Source organism: Hyperolius riggenbachi, chromosome 5 (assembly GCF_040937935.1).
Source record: "Hyperolius riggenbachi isolate aHypRig1 chromosome 5, aHypRig1.pri, whole genome shotgun sequence".
Taxonomy (NCBI): domain Eukaryota; kingdom Metazoa; phylum Chordata; class Amphibia; order Anura; family Hyperoliidae; genus Hyperolius; species Hyperolius riggenbachi.
Genome location: NC_090650.1, coordinates 177,022,360 through 177,040,050, shown reverse-complemented (window position 1 = coordinate 177,040,050; position 17,691 = coordinate 177,022,360). Strand labels below are relative to the sequence as shown.

The 17,691-nt window shown below is 42.0% G+C and overlaps 1 protein-coding gene across 14 annotated transcripts in view; it reads left to right on the top strand.

The window, feature by feature from the left end:
• The window catches only part of CTNND2 (catenin delta 2), a 2,713,436-nt gene that overhangs the window by 424,696 nt on the left and 2,271,049 nt on the right, over positions 1-17,691 (top strand). The window lies entirely within an intron of this gene.

Here is a 17,691-nt window from a genome sequence, read left to right as displayed (position 1 = left end):
GCGGCTTGCCACAATGCTGCTCCCTCTCCTCCTGATTCCCTTGCTGCCCTTCCCCTTGCCCAAACCGCGCTGGCTGCCACTTCCAGACTTCTTCGATGTTTTGGGCGTAAACACAAAAGTTTTTGAAAAGGGCGGGAGAAAAGTGGGGTACTTTAATGGGGTGGGTTGGTGGGTGAGGTGACTGAGTGAGTGTCCCGACTCCCTAGTACAGTAAGTAAGTAGTAACAGTCAGGAAGTACAACTAGCAGCAGTTACAATAATCAGTAGTAATTACAAGGAAATAGAGTGTGTGTACACTACAGACAGTGAGTGCACGCACGTGCAAACACGCGCAGGAGCTGGCCTATGAACAGTGACTGAGTGAGTGTCCCTACTACAGTAAGTAAGTAGTAACTGTCAGGAAGTAGAATTTACAATAATCAATCAGTAATCAGAAGGAAATAGAGTGTGTGTACAGTACACAGACAGTGAGTGCACACACACACGCAGGAGTCCGAGCTAGTAGCCTAGTATGAACAGTGACAGTGAGTGTCCTAGTACAGTTACAGTAGTATATAACTACAATACAAAATACAATCACTAAGTAGTAAAGGGACAGCAGAAATACTGTCTAATACTATCTAATACTGTCTAATACTGTCTAATACTAATGAGAAATAAACTAACAGAGGACAGCTGCCCACACAGGCAGGCCCTGAGGCCTAAAGCTGTAAGCTTGCCTGCAGCAGCTGGCCTGTCTCTATGTAACACAAAAGCTACTAACTAAAATACAATGTCTATCTAACTAACAACAATATAGGTGTGTATAGGAGGTGTATGTGAGCAAAAACGCTAGGTAAATGACCACAATAAAGCTCTTGCTAAGCCAAAGCACAAAGGAGCAACTCTCTCTCTATGCAAGTCTCAGGCAAGGACGGAGAAACGGAACATGGCGGCCGCTATTTATAGGGTAGGGGCTGGCCAGGGTCCCCCTCTGTGATTGGCTGCCGTCAGAGGGCCTGGGAGCCCTCTGATTGGCTCTAAGGACATCAATCTGGGCTATGACGCTATTCGAGCTCGGTATTCGAGCTCGAATAGCGCCGTTTGCTCGAATAGCTCGAATAGTGAATGGGCTATTCGCGTTTACTCGAATAGCCCATTCGAATAGCTGCAGCTATTCGGAGCTCGAAAACCGAGCTCGAATAGCTGAAAAAGAGCTCGAATATTCGAGCTACTCGAATATTCGAGCTCTGCTGAGCATCACTGGTGAACACAGTAGTACAACCTAAGTGAAGGGTATCACTGGGTAATGAGATGGTTAATACCAATGAGCAGTGAACACAGTAATACAACCTAAGGAAGGGTACCACTGGGTAATGAGATGATTAATACCAGTGAGCAGTGAACACAGTAGTACAACGTAAGTGAAGTGTATCACTGGGTAATGAGATGATTAATACCAGTGAGCAGTACTCACAGTAGTATAAGCTAAGTAAAAGGTATCACTGGGTAATGAGATGATTAATACCAGTGAGCAGTGAACACAGTAGTACAACCTAAGTGAAGAGTATCACTGGGTAATGAGATTATTAATAATACTAGTGAGCAGTCAACACAGTAGTACAACCTAAGTGAAGGGTATCACTGGGTAATGAGAGGATTAATACCAGTGAGCAGTCAACACAGTACAACCTAAGTGAAAGGTATCACTGGGTAATGAGATGATTAATACCAGTGAGCAGTCAACACAGTAGTACAACCTAAGTGAAGGGTATCACTGGGTAATGAGAGGATTATTACCAGTGAGCTTTGAGCACAATAGTACAACCTAAGTGAAGGGTATCACTGGGTAATGAGATGATTAATACCAGTGAGCAGTGAACACAGTAGTACAACCTATGTGAAGGGTATCACTGGGTAATGAGATGGTTAATACCAGTGAGCAGTGAGCACAGTAGAACGTAACGGAAGGGTATCACTGGGTAATGAGATGATTAATACCAGTGAGCAGTGAACACAGTAGTACAACCTAAGTGAAGGGTATCACTGGGTAATGCGATGGTTAATACCAGTGAGCAGTGAACACAGTAGCACAACCTAAGTGAAGGATATCACTGGGTAATCAGATGATTAATACCAGTGAGCAGTGAACACAGTAGTACAACCTAAGTGAAGGGTATCACTGGGTAATGAGATGATTAATACCATTGAGCTGTGAGCACCGTAGTACAACCTAAGTGAAGGGTATCACTGGGTAATGAGATGATTAATACCATTGAGCTGTGAGCACAGTAGTACAACCTAAGTGAAGGGTATTACTGGGTAATGAGATGGTTAATACCAGTGAGCAGTGAATACAGTAGTACAACCTAAGTGAAGGGTATCACTGTGTAATTAGATGATTAATACCAGCGAGCTGTGAGCACAGTAGTACAACCTAAGTGAAGGGTATCTCTGAGCTGTGAGCACAGTAGTACAACCTAAGTGTAGTGTATCACTGGGTAATGAGATGATTAATACCATTGAGCTGTGAGCACAGTAGTACAACCTAAGTGAAGGGTATTACTGGGTAATGAGATGGTTAATACCAGTGAGCAGTGAACACAGTAGTACAACCTACGTGAAGGGAATCACTGTGTAATTAGATGATTAATACCAGTGAGCTGTGAGCACAGTAGTACAACCTAAGTGAAGGGTATCACTGGGTAATGAGATGATTAATACCAGCAAGCAGTGAGCACAGTAGAACGTAACTGAAGGGTATCACTGGGTAATGAGATGATTAATACCAGTGAGCTGTGAGCACAGTAGTACAACCTAAGTGAGGGGTATCACTGGGTAATGAGATGATTAATACCAGCAAGCAGTGAGCACAGTGGAACGTAACTGAAGGGTATCACTGGGTAATGAGATGATTAATACCAGTGAGCAGTGAACACAGTAGTACAACCTAAGTGAAGGGTATCACTGGGTAATGAGATGATTAATTCCAGTGAGCAGTGAACACAGTAGTACAACCTAAGTGAAGGGTATCTCTGAGCTGTGAGCACAGTAGTACAACCTAAGTGTAGTGTATCACTGGGTAATGAGATGATTAATACCATTGAGCTGTGAGCACAGTAGTACAACCTAAGTGAAGGGTATTACTGGGTAATGAGATGGTTAATACCAGTGAGCAGTGAACACAGTAGTACAACCTACGTGAAGGGTATCGCTGTGTAATTAGATGATTAATACCAGTGAGCTGTGAGCACAGTAGTACAACCTAAGTGAAGGGTATCACTGGGTAATGAGATGATTAATACCAGCAAGCAGTGAGCACAGTAGAACGTAACTGAAGGGTATCACTGGGTAATGAGATGATTAATACCAGTGAGCTGTGAGCACAGTAGTACAACCTAAGTGAGGGGTATCACTGGGTAATGAGATGATTAATTCCAGTGAGCAGTGAACACAGTAGTACAACCTATGTTAAGGGTATCACTGGGTAATGAGATGATTAATACCAGTGAGCTGTGAGCACAGTAGTACAACCTAATTGAAGGGTATCACTGGGTAATGAGGTGATTAATACCAGTGAGCAGTGAGCACAGTAGAACGTCACTGAAGGGTATCACTGGGTAATGAGATGATTAATACCAATGAGCAGTGAACACAGTAGTGCAACTTAAGTGAAGGGTATCACTGGGTAATGAGATGGTTAATACCAGTGAGCAGTGAACACAGTAATACAACCTAAGGAAGGGTATCACTGGGTAATGAGACGATTAATACCAGTGAGCAGTGAACACAGTAGTACAACCTAAGTGAAGGGTATCACTGGGTAATGAGATGGTTAATACCAATGAGCAGTGAACACAGTAATACAACCTAAGGAAGGGTACCACTGGGTAATGAGATGATTAATACCAGTGAGCAGTGAACACAGTAGTACAACCTAAGTGAAGGGTATCACTGGGTAATGAGATGATTAATACCAGTGAGCAGTAATCACAGTAGTACAACCTAAGTGAAAGGTATCACTGTTTAATAAGATGATTAATACCAGTGAGCAGTGAACACAGTAGTACAATCTAAGTGAAGAGTATCACTGGGTAATGAGATTATTAATAATACTAGTGAGCAGTCAACACAGTAGTACAACCTAAGTGAAGGGTATCACTGGGTAATGAGATGATTAATACCAGTGAGCAGTCAACACAGTAGTACAACCTAAGTGAAGGGTATCACTGAGTTATGAGATGATTAATACCAGTGAGCAGTGAATACAGTAGTACAACCTAAGTGAAGGGTATCACTGGGTAATGAGATGATTAATACCAGTGAGCAGTGAACACAGTAGTACAACCTATGTGAAGGGTATCACTGGGTAATGAGGTGATTAATACCAGTGAGCAGTGAGCACAGTAGAACGTAACTGAACGGTATCACTGGGTAATGAGATGTATAATACCAGTGAGCAGTGAACACAGTAGTACAACCTAAGTGAAGGGTATCACTGGTTAATGCGATGATTAGTACCAGCAAGCAGTGAGCACAGTAGAACGTAACTGAAGGGTATCACTGGGTAATGAGATGATTAATACCAGTGAGCAGTGAACACAGTAGTACAACCTAAGTGAAGGGTATCACTGGGTAATGAGATGATTAATTCCAGTGAGCAGTGAACACAGTAGTACAACCTAAGTGAAGGGTATTACTGAGTAATGAGATGATTAATACCAGTGAGCAGTGAGCACAGTAGTAGAACCTAAGTGAAGAGTATCACTGGGTAATGAGATGATTAATACTAGTGAGCAGTCAACACGGTAGTACAAACTAAGTGAAGGGTATCACTGGGTAATGAGATGATTAATACCAGTGAGCAGTGAACACAGTAGTACAACCTGGGTGAAGGGTATAACTGGGTAATGAGATGATTAATACCAGTGAGCAGTCAACACAGTACAACCTAAGTGAAGGGTATCACTGGGTAATGAGATGAATAATACCAGTGAGCAGTGAACACAGTAGTACAACCTAAGTGAAGGGTATCACTGGGTAATGAGATGATTAATACCAGTGAGCTGTGAGCACAGTAGTGCAACCTAAGTGACGAGTATCACTGGGTAATGAGATGATTAATAACAGTGAGCTGTGAGGGCAGTAGTACAACCTAAGTGAGGGGTATCACTGGGTAATGAGATGATTAATTCCAGTGAGCAGTGAACACAGTAGTACAACCTATGTGAAGGGTATCACTGGGTAATGAGATGATTAATACCAGTGAGCTGTGAGCACAGTAGTACAACCTAATTGAAGGGTATCACTGGGTAATGAGGTGATTAATACCAGTGAGCAGTGAGCACAGTAGAACGTAACCGAAGGGTATCACTGGGTAATGAGATGATTAATACCAATGAGCAGTGAACACAGTAGTACAACCTAAGTGAAGGGTATCACTGGGTAATGAGATTATTAATAATACTAGTGAGCAGTCAACACAGTAGTACAACCTAAGTGAAGGGTATCACTGGGTAATGAGATGATTAACACCAGTGAGCAGTGAACACAGTAGTATAACCTATGTGAAGGGTATCACTGGGTAATGAGATGATTAATACCAGTGAGCTGTGAGCACAGTAGTACAACCTAAGTGAAGGGTATCACTGGGTAATGAGGTGATTAATACCAGTGAGCAGTGAGCACAGTAGAACGTAACTGAAGGGTATCACTGGGTAATGAGATGATTAATACCAGTGAGCAGTGAACACAGTAGTACAACCTAAGTGAAGGGTATCACTGGGTAATGAGATGATTAATTCCAGTGAGCAGTGAACACAGTAGTACAACCTAAGTGAAGGGTATCACTGAGTAATGAGATGATTAATACCAGTGAGCAGTGAGCACAGTAGTACAACCTAAGTGAAGAGTATCACTTGGTAATGAGATGATTAATACTAGTGAGCAGTCAACACGGTTGTACAAACTAAGTGAAGGGTATAAGCAGAAAAAGGGATTGGGAAAACAAGAGCGCTCTCTAGTGCATTAACTGTTTTAATTTAGCTTCATACGCAAAAGGGTTAAAAATAAACTTACAATATAATCAGATAAAACATCGCATATCTCACAAAGAGTGTATCATCACCGCTTCCTGCAGATGGAAAAACCAACTCTGATCAGATCTGACGAAGGCGTTGAACGCCGAAACGCGTAATGACGCAATAGGCGCAGGCAGCTGCTAAGATTCCGCCGCGTTCCTCCTCCCGCTGGCGCTACCGGAACTCCGGACTCCAATCACTGCTGGCCACAGTATTGAGGCGACCAGAGTTGGTTTATCCATCTGCAGGAAGCAGTGATGATACACTCTTTGTGAGATATGCGATGTTTTATCTGATTATATTGTAAGTTTATTTTTAACCCTTTTGCGTATGAAGCTAAATTAAAACAGTTAATGCACTAGAGAGCGCTCTTGTTTTCCCAATCCCTTTTTCTGCTTATCAGCCAATTACTGGTCCCGAGTAACCCAGGAGCAGCACCCTAAAGTGATTAACCACAGACCCCGTGGAGGTTCAAGTTGGAGCGCAGTGGAAGTTTGTTTTAAGTGAAGGGTATCACTGGGTAATGAGATGATTACCGTATTTTTCGGACTATAAGACGCACCTGGATTTAGAGGACAAAAAACAGGAAAAAAAAAAAAAACAACCCGGTGTGTCTATGGTACAGGGTCGTCTTGTGGAGCTTTTCCCCCCCAAGCTGGTCTGCTATATACATATCTAGCTATCTATCCATCTATATAGATAGAGATAGATAGATAGATAGATAGATAGATACATATATGTATATATATGTGTATATATATGCCTATGTATATATATATATATATATATATGCGTATGTATATATATATATATATATATGCATATACATATATATATATATGCATATACATATATATATATGCATATATATATATATATATATATATATATATCAGCGTGTAAGTGCCTGATGGGCCAGAGGCAGATCTCTAAGCTCATTGATTGGGTTTTTAGGATTTACTTGTATGATTGTAAGTTAGGTTTAAAAATGTGTTTCAATTACAGATGTATTGATAAGATACAAAAAAATACTTCTTTACTCAAAAACACTTTTTGATTAAAGGCAATTTTGTGAATAAATGAATGCAGTTTTTCTACTGCAACTGCCGTGCCTTTAATGACATACAGGTATAGTTGGAGGTCTGATAGAATCTGCCCAAATGAAGTTTGTACAGGTTACCATACTTTGCATCTGAGCCTTTAACGTATAGAGCATGTGCAGCAGGCTCTTACAGTAGTTCTGTGGTCTGAATCCTATTCCCCTGGCAAGATTGAGAGAGGAAGCAGGGAAATGTAACACTGCCCAAAGGCTGTGAGCAGAGAGCAGACCCAGCTGCATTGTGTCTGTCACTTTGCAGGGATCCTGGATCATAACGTAACCCTCTCGTTCTCTATGGCAGGGACACAAGCTTCAGAGCGGCTGCAGGTCACTCACCCCTGTCCCACTGCTCGTCTCTGCTTTATGTCTGGTTACGCTCCACTCCCCTGCACTCTGATGTATATAAAGAAGCAGCATCACTGTTCTGCTATTAGGAATCAGCGTCAGTGATGTCACGTGCTTCTGTATATACATCGGAGGGATGGGAAGTGAAGCGTGACCAGACATAAAGCAGAGGCAAATAGCGTGACAGGGGTGAGTGACCTGAAGCCCTCAGCTACTTCAAACAGCCCTCTGATACTTGTGACCAGCCAGAGAGAGAGAACGAGAGGCTGACGTTACAATCCAGTCTCCCTGCAAAGCAGCAGACACTCTTCAGCTGAGACGGCTCTGGATCACTCAGCGTCTGTTGCCATAAATCCTGTGTGCTCTGCCCGCAGCCTTTGCACGTTTCCCTGCCTTGTCTCTCAGTGGGAAGTGCATGCTGTGACAGATTCAGCACATCTGCAAGGTGCACGCTATGAGGAAGAGCTGGTAATTTTAAAATGCTTTTATTTTACTGGACCCGATAGTCTCGGAGGCGGGACCATGGCTCTGTCATTGGGCCAATCACTGTGCAGTGACTGTACAGTGATTGGCCCAATGACAGAGCCATCATCCTGCCTCAGAGACCATCGGGCCAGTCAAATTAAAGCATTTTAAATTACTGGCTCTTCCTCATAGCGCAGGGATGCGCTGAATCCCCGCAGATGCCCTTTACTTTCATGTAGTTAGGTAATTATGCCCCCTACAATGCCCGCTCCAGGTTCAGCACTGTGTGCTCGTAAAGGCACCTATATTTTCATGGTAAAGCTGGGCACTCCTGACCCTCCCCATGTTATATCCGGACCATAAGACGCACTTACTTTTTCTCCCCACTTTAGGGGAAGAAAAAGTGCGTCTTATGGTCCGAAAAATACGGTAATACCAGTGAGCAGTGAACACAGAAGTACAACCTGGGTGAAGGGTATAACTGGGTAATGAGATGATTAATACCAGTGAGCAGTCAACACAGTACAACCTAAGTGAAGGGTATCACTCGGTAATGAGATGATTAATACCAGTGAGCAGTAAACACAGTAGTACAACCTAAGTGAAGGGTATCACTGGGTAATGAGATGATTAATACAAGTGAGCTGTGAGCACAGTAGTACAACCTATGTGAAGGGTATCACTGGGTAATGAGATGATTAATTCCAGTGAGCTGTGAGCACAGTAGTACAACCTAAGTGAAGGGTATTACTGGGTAATGAGGTGATTAATACCAGTGAGCAGTGAGCACAGTAGAACGTAACTGAAGGGTATCACTGGGTAATGAGATGATTAATACCAGTGAGCAGTGAACACAGTAGTACAACCTAAGTGAAGGGTATCACTGGGTAATTAGATGGTTAGATGGTTAATACCAGTGAGCAGTGAACACAGTAGTACAACCTACGTGAAGGGTATCACTGTGTAATTAGATGATTAATACCAGTGAGCTGTGAGCATAGTAGTACAACCTAAGTGAAGGGTATCACTGGGTAATGAGAGGATTAATACCAGTAAGCAGTGAACACAGTAGTACAACCTAAGTGAAGGGTATCACTGGGTAATGAGATGATTAATACCAGTGAGCAGTAAACACAGTAGTACAACCTAAGTGAAGGGTATCACTGGGTAATGCGATGGTTAATACCAGTGAGCAGTGTACACAGTAGCACAACCTAAGTGAAGGGTATCACTGGGTAATGAGATGATTAATACCAGTGAGCAGTGAACACAGTAGTACAACCTAAGTGAAGGTTATCACTGGGTAATGAGATGATTAATACCATTGAGCTGTGAGCACAGTAGTACAACCTAAGTGAAGGGTATCACTGGGTAATGAGATGATTAATACCAGCAAGCAGTGAGCACAGTAGAACGTAACTGAAGGGTATCGCTGGGTAATGAGATGATTAATACCAGTGAGCAGTGATCACAGTAGTACAACCTAAGTGAAGGGTATCACTGGGTAATGAGATGAATAATACCAGCAAGCAGTGAGCACAGTAGAACGTAACTGAAGGGTATCACTGGGTAATGAGATGATTAATACCAGTGAGCAGTGAACACAGTAGTACAACCTAAGTGAAAGGTTTCACTGGGTAATGAGATGATTAATACCAGTGAGCAGTGAACACAGTAGTACAACCTAAGTGAAGGGTATCACTGGGTAATGAGATGATTAACACCAGTGAGCAGTGAACACAGTAGTACAACCTAAGTGAAGGGTATCACTGGGTAATGAGATGATTAATACCAGTGAGCAGTGAACACAGTAGTACAACCTATGTGAAGGGTATCACTGGGTAATGAGATGGTTAATACCAGTGAGCAGTGAGCACAGTAGAACGTAACTGAAGGGTATCACTGGGTAATGAGATGATTAATACCAGTGAGCTGTGAGCACAGTAGTGCAACCTAAGTGAAGGGTATCACTGGGTAATGAGATGATTAATACCAATGAGCAGTGAACACAGTAGTACAACCTAAGTGAAGGGTATCACTGGGTAATGAGATGATTATTACCAGTGAGCGGTGAGCACAGTAGAACGTAACTGAAGGGTATCACTGGGTAATGATGTGATGATTACTACCAGTGAGCAGTGAACACAGTAGCACAACCTAAGTGAAGGGTATCACTGGGTAATCAGATGATTAATACCAGTGAGCAGTGAACACAGTAGTACAACCTAAATGAAGGGTATCACTGGGTAATGAGATGATTAATACCATTGAGCTGTGAGCACAGTAGTACAACCTAAGTGAAGGGTATCACTGGGTAATGAGATGGTTAATACCAGCAAGCAGTGAGCACAGTAGAACATAACTGAAGGGTATCACTGGGTAATGAGATGATTAATACCAGTGAGCAGTGAACACAGTAGTACAACCTAAGTGAAGGGTATCACTGGGTAATGAGATGATTAATTCCAGTGAGCAGTGAACACAGTAGTACAACCTAAGTGAAGGGTATCACTGAGTAATGAGATGATTAATACCAGTAAGCAGTGAACACAGTAGTACAACCTACGTGAAGGGTATCAGTGGGTAATGAGATGATTAATACCAGTGAGCTGTGAGCACAGTAGTACAACCTAAGTGAGGGGTATCACTGGGTGATGAGATGATTAATTCCAGTGAGCAGTGAACACAGTAGTACAACCTATGTGAAGGGTATCACTGGGTAATGAGATGATTAATACCAGTGAGCTGTGAGCACAGTAGTACAACCTAATTGAAGGGTATCACTGGGTAATGAGGTGATTAATACCAGTGAGCAGTGAGCACAGTAGAACGTAACTGAAGTGTATCACTGGGTAATGAGATGATTAATACCAATGAGCAATGAACACAGTAGTGCAACTTAAGTGAAGGGTATCACTGGGTAATGAGATGGTTAATACCAATGAGCAGTGAACACAGTAATACAACCTAAGGAAGGGTACCACTGGGTAATGAGATGATTAATACCAGTGAGCAGTGAACACAGTAGTACAACCTAAGTGAAGGGTATCACTGGGTAATGAGATGATTAATACCAGTGAGCAGTAATCACAGTAGTACAACCTAAGTGAAAGGTATCACTGTGTAATAAGATGATTAATACCAGTGAGCAGTGAACACAGTAGTACAACCTAAGTGAAGAGTATCACTGGGTAATGAGATTATTAATAATACTGGAGCAGTCAACACAGTAGTACAACCTAAGTGAAGGGTATCACTGGGTAATGAGATGATTAATACCAGTGAGCAGTCAACACAGTAGTACAGCCTAAGTGAAAGGTATCACTGGGTAATGAGATGATTAATACCAGTGAGCAGTGAACACAGTAGTACAACCTAAGTGAAGGGTATCACTGAGTAATGAGATGATTAATACCAGTGAGCAGTGAATACAGTAGTACAACCTAAGTGAAGGGTATCACTGGGTAATGAGATGATTAATACCAGTGAGCAGTGAACACAGTAGTACAACCTAAGTGAAGGGTATCACTGGGTAATGAGGTGATTAATACCAGTGAGCAGTGAGCACAGTAGAACGTAACTGAAGGGTATCACTGGGTAATGAGATGTATAATACCAGTGAGCAGTGAACACAGTAGTACAACCTAAGTGAAGGGTATCACTGGGTAATGCGATGATTAGTACCAGCAAGCAGTGAGCACAGTAGAACGTAACTGAAGGGTATCACTGGGTAACGAGATGATTAATACCAGTGAGCAGTGAACACAGTAGTACAACCTAAGTGAAGGGTATCACTGTATAATGAGATGATTAATTCCAGTGAGCAGTGAACACAGTAGTACAACCTAAGTGAAGGGTATCACTGGGTAATGAGAGGATTAATACCAGTAAGCAGTGAACACAGTAGTACAACCTAAGTGAAGGGTATCACTGGGTAATGAGATGATTAATACCAGTGAGCAGTGAACACAGTAGTACAACCTAAGTGAAGGGTATCACTGGGTAATGCGATGGTTAATACCAGTGAGCAGTGAACACAGTAGCACAACCTAAGTGAAGGGTATCACTGGGTAATGAGATGATTAATACCAGTGAGCAGTGAACACAGTAGTACAACCTAAGTGAAGGTTATCACTGGGTAATGAGATGATTAATACCATTGAGCTGTGAGCACAGTAGTACAACCTAAGTGAAGGGTACCACGGGGTAATGAGATGATTAATACCAGCAAGCAGTGAGCACAGTAGAACGTAACTGAAGGGTATCACTGGGTCATGAGATGATTAATACCAGTGAGCAGTGATCACAGTAGTACAACCTAAGTGAAGGGTATCACTGGGTAATGAGATGAATAATACCAGCAAGCAGTGAGCACAGTAGAACGTAACTGAAGGGTATCACTGGGTAATGAGATGATTAATACCAGTGAGCAGTGAACACAGTAGTACAACCTAAGTGAAGGGTTTCACTGGGTAATGAGATGATTAATACCAGTGAGCAGTGAACACCGTAGTACAACCTAAGTGAAGGGTATCACTGGGTAATGAGATGATTAACACCAGTGAGCAGTGAACACAGTAGTACAACCTAAGTGAAGGGTATCACTGGGTAATGAGATGATTCATACCAGTGAGCCGTGAGCACAGTAGTGCAACCTAAGTGAAGGGTATCACTGGGTAATGAGATGATTAATAACAATGAGCAGTGAACACAGTAGTACAACCTAAGTGAAGAGTATCACTGGGTAATGAGATGATTAATACCAGTGAGCAGTGAACACAGTAGTACAACCTATGTGAAGGGTATCACTGGGTAATGAGATGGTTAATACCAGTGAGCAGTGAACACAGTAGTACAACCTAAGTGAAGAGTATCACTGGGTAATGAGATAATTAATACCAGTGAGCAGTGAACACAGTAGTACAACCTATGTGAAGGGTACCACTGGGTAATGAGATGATTAATACCAGTGAGCAGTGAACACAGTAGTACAACCTAAGTGAAGGGTATCACTGGGTAATGAGATGATTAATACCAGTGAGCAGTAATCACAGTAGTACAACCTAAGTGAAAGGTATCACTGTGTAATAAGATGATTAATACCAGTGAGCAGTGAACACAGTAGTACAACCTAAGTAAAGGGTATCACTGGGTAATGAGATGATTAATACCAGTGAGCAGTGAACACAGTAGTACAACCTAAGTGAAGGGTATCACTGGGTAATGAGGTGATTAATACCAGCGAGCAGTGAGCACAGTAGAACGTAACTGAAGGGTATCACTGGGTAATGAGATGTATAATACCAGTGAGCAGTGAACACAGTAGTACAACCTAAGTGAAGGGTATCACTGGGTAATGCGATGATTAGTACCAGCAAGCAGTGAGCACAGTAGAACGTAACTGAAGGGTATCACTGGGTAATGAGATGATTAATTCCAGTGAGCAGTGAACACAGTAGTACAACCTAAGTGAAGGGTATCACTGGGAAATGAGAGGATTAATACCAGTAAGCAGTGAACACAGTAGTACAACCTAAGTGAAGGGTATCACTGGGTAATGAGATGATTAATACCAGTGAGCAGTGAACACAGTAGTACAACCTAAGTGAAGGGTATCAATGGGTAATGCGATGGTTAATACCAGTGAGCAGTGAACACAGTAGCACAACCTAAGTGAAGGGTATCACTGGGTAATGAGATGATTAATACCAGTGAGCAGTGAACACAGTAGTACAACCTAAGTGAAGGTTATCACTGGGTAATGAGATGATTAATACCATTGAGCTGTGAGCACAGTAGTACAACCTAAGTGAAGGGTATCACTGGGTAATGAGATGATTAATACCAGCAAGCAGTGAGCACAGTAGAACGTAACTGAAGGGTATCACTGGGTAATGAGATGATTAATACCAGTGAGCAGTGATCACAGTAGTACAACCTAAGTGAAGGGTATCACTGGGTAATGAGATAATTAATACCAGCAAGCAGTGAGCACAGTAGTACAACCTAAGTGAAGGGTATCACTGGGTAATGAGATGATTCATACCAGTGAGCTGTGAGCACAGTAGTGCAACCTAAGTGAAGGGTATCACTGGGTAATGAGATGATTAATAACAATGAGCAGTGAACACAGTAGTACAACCTAAGTGAAGAGTATCACTGGGTAATGAGATGATTAATACCAGTGAGCAGTGAACACAGTAGTACAACCTATGTGAAGGGTATCACTGGGTAATGAGATGGTTAATACCAGTGAGCAGTAAGCACAGTAGAACGTAACTGAAGGGTATCACTGGGTAATGAAATGATTAATACCAGTGAGCAGTGAACACAGTAGTACAACCTAAGTGAAGGGTATCACTGGGTAATGAGATGATTAATACCAGTGAGCTGTGAGCACAGTAGGTCAACCTAAGTGAAGGGTATCACTGGGTAATGAGATGATTAATACCAATGAGCAGTGAACACAGTAGTACAACCTAAGTGAAGGGTATCACTGGGTAATGAGATGATTAATACCAATGAGCAGTGAACACAGTAGTACAACCTAAGTGAAGGGTTTCACTGGGTAATGAGATGATTAATACCAGTGAGCAGTGAACACAGTAGTACAACCTAAGTGAAGGGTATCACTGGGTAATGAGATGATTAACACCAGTGAGCAGTGAACACAGTAGTATAACCTAAGTGAAGGGTATCACTGGGTAATGAGATGATTCATACCAGTGAGCTGTGAGCACAGTAGTGCAACCTAAGTGAAGGGTATCACTGGGTAATGAGATGATTAATAACAATGAGCACTGAACACAGTAGTACAACCTAAGTGAAGAGTATCACTGGGTAATGAGATGATTAATACCAGTGAGCAGTGAACACAGTAGTACAACCTATGTGAAGGGTATCACTGGGTAATGAGATGATTAATACCAGTGAGCAGTGAGCACAGTAGAACGTAACTGAAGGGTATCACTGGGTAATGTGATGATTAATACCAGTGAGCAGTGAACACAGTAGCACAACCTAAGTGAAGGGTATCACTGGGTAATGAGATGATTAATACCAGTGAGCAGTGAACACAGTAGTACAACCTAAGTGAAGGGTATCACTGGGTAATGAGATGATTAATACCATTGAGCTGTGAGCACAGTAGTACAACCTAAGTGAAGGGTATCACTGGGTAATGAGATGGTTAATACCAGCAAGCAGTGAGCACAGTAGAACGTAACTGAAGGGTATCACTGGGTAATGAGATGATTAATACCAGTGAGCAGTGAACACAGTAGTACAACCTAAGTGAAGGGTATCACTGGGTAATGAGATGATTAATTCCAGTGAGCAGTGAACACAGTAGTACAACCTAAGTGAAGGATATCACTGAGTAATGAGATGATTAATACCAGTAAGCAGTGAACACAGTAGTACAACCTACGTGAAGGGTATCAGTGGGTAATGAGATGATTAATACCAGTGAGCTGTGAGCACAGTAGTACAACCTAAGTGAGGGGTATCACTGGGTGATGAGATGATTAATTCCAGTGAGCAGTGAACACAGTAGTACAACCTATGTGAAGGGTATCACTGGGTAATGAGATGATTAATACCAGTGAGCTGTGAGCACAGTAGTACAACCTAATTGAAGGGTATCACTGGGTAATGAGGTGATTAATACCAGTGAGCAGTGAGCACAGTAGAACGTAACTGAAGGGTATCACTGCGTAATGAGATGATTAATACCAATGAGCAGTGAACACAGTAGTGCAACTTAAGTGAAGGGTATTACTGGGTAATGAGATGGTTAATACCAATGAGCAGTGAACACAGTAATACAACCTAAGGAAGGGTATCACTTGGTAATGAGACGATTAATACCAGTGAGCAGTGAACACAGTAGTACAACCTAAGTGAAGGGTATCACTGGGTAATGAGATGGTTAATACCAATGAGCAGTGAACACAGTAATACAACCTAAGGAAGGATACCACTGGGTAATGAGATGATTAATACCAGTGAGCAGTGAACACAGTAGTACAACCTAAGTGAAGGGTATCACTGGGTAATGAGATGATTAATACCAGTGAGCAGTAATCACAGTAGTACAACCTAAGTAAAAGGTATCACTGTGTAATACGATGATTAATACCAGTGAGCAGTCAACACAGTAGTACAACCTAAGTGAAAGGTATCACTGGGTAATGAGATGATTAATACCAGTGAGCAGTGAACACAGTAGTACAACCTAAGTGAAGGGTATCACTGGGTAATGAGATGATTAATACCATTGAGCTGTGAGCACAGTAGTACAACCTAAGTGAAGGGTATCACTGGGTAATGAGATGGTTAATACCAGCAAGCAGTGAGCACAGTAGAACGTAACTGAAGGGTATCACTGGGTAATGAGATGATTAATACTAGTGAGCAGTGAACACAGTAGTACAACCTAAGTGAAGGGTATCACTGGGTAATGAGATGATTAATTCCAGTGAGCAGTGAACACAGTAGTACAACCTAAGTGAAGGGTATCACTGAGTAATGAGATGATTAATACCAGTAAGCAGTGAACACAGTAGTACAACCTACGTGAAGGGTATCAGTGGGTAATGAGATGATTAATACCAGTGAGCTGTGAGCACAGTAGTACAACCTAAGTGAGGGGTATCACTGGGTGATGAGATGATTAATTCCAGTGAGCAGTGAACACAGTAGTACAACCTATGTGAAGGGTATCACTGGGTAATGAGATGATTAATACCAGTGAGCTGTGAGCACAGTAGTACAACCTAATTGAAGGGTATCACTGGGTAATGAGGTGATTAATACCAGTGAGCAGTGAGCACAGTAGAACGTAACTGAAATGTATCACTGGGTAATGAGATGATTAATACCAATGAGCAGTGAACACAGTAGTGCAACTTAAGTGAAGGGTATCACTGGGTAATGAGATGGTTAATACCAATGAGCAGTGAACACAGTAATACAACCTAAGGAAGGGTATCACTGGGTAATGAGACGATTAATACCAGTGAGCAGTGAACACAGTAGTACAACCTAAGTGAAGGGTATCACTGGGTAATGAGATGGTTAATACCAATGAGCAGTGAACACAGTAATACAACCTAAGGAAGGGTACCACTGGGTAATGAGATGATTAATACCAGTGAGCAGTGAACACAGTAGTACAACCTAAGTGAAACGTATCACTGGGTAATGAGATGATTAATACCAGTGAGCAGTAATCACAGTAGTACAACCTAAGTGAAAGGTATCACTGTGTAATAAGATGATTAATACCAGTGAGCAGTGAACACAGTAGTACAACCTAAGTGAAGAGTATCACTGGGTAATGAGATTATTAATAATACTGGAGCAGTCAACACAGTACTACAACCTAAGTGAAGGGTATCACTGGGTAATGAGATGATTAATACCAGTGAGCAGTCAACACAGTAGTACAGCCTAAGTGAAAGGTATCACTGGGTAATGAGATGATTAATACCAGTGAGCAGTGAACACAGTAGTACAACCTAAGTGAAGGGTATCACTGAGTAATGAGATGATTAATACCAGTGAGCAGTGAATACAGTAGTACAACCTAAGTGAAGGGTATCACTGGATAATGAGATGATTAATACCAGTGAGCAGTGAACACAGTAGTACAACCTAAGTGAAGGGTATCACTGGGTAATGAGGTGATTAATACCAGTGAGCAGTGAGCACAGTAGAACG